Here is a 562-nt window from a genome sequence, read left to right as displayed (position 1 = left end):
CCTTCCCTCCTCCTTCCTCCTTCCTTCCTCCCTCCCTCCCTTCCTTCCCTCCTTCCTTCCTTCCCTTCTTCTTTCCCTCCCTCCCTCCTTCCTTCCTTCCCTCCTTCCTTCCTTCCCTTCTTCTTTCCCTCCCTCCTTCCTTCCTTCCTTCCTTCCTTCCTTCCCTCCCACCCTTCCTTCCCTTCCTCCTTCCCTCCTTCCCTCCTTCCTTCCTTCCCTCCCTCCCTTCTTCCCTCCCTCCCTTCCTTCCTCCCTCCTTCCCTCCCTCCCTCCTTCCCTCCTTCCTTCCTTCCTTCCCTCCCTCCCTCCTTCCTTCCTCCCTCCCTCCCTTCCTTCCCTCCTTCCTTCCCTCCCTTCTTCTTTCCTTCCTTCCTTCCTTCCTTCCTTCCTTCCTTCCCTCTCACCCTTCCTTCCCTCCCTCCTTCCCTCCTTCCTTCCTCCCCCCTCCCTTCCTTCCCTCCTTCCTTTCTTTCTTCCTTCCTTCCTTCCCTCCTCCCTCCCTCCCACCCTTCCTTCCCTCCCTCCTTCCCTCCTTCCTTCCTCCCTCCCTCCCTTCCTTCCT

This window comes from Neofelis nebulosa, chromosome 16, assembly GCF_028018385.1.
Source record: "Neofelis nebulosa isolate mNeoNeb1 chromosome 16, mNeoNeb1.pri, whole genome shotgun sequence".
Taxonomy (NCBI): domain Eukaryota; kingdom Metazoa; phylum Chordata; class Mammalia; order Carnivora; family Felidae; genus Neofelis; species Neofelis nebulosa.
Note: the sequence above shows the minus strand (reverse complement) of the source record.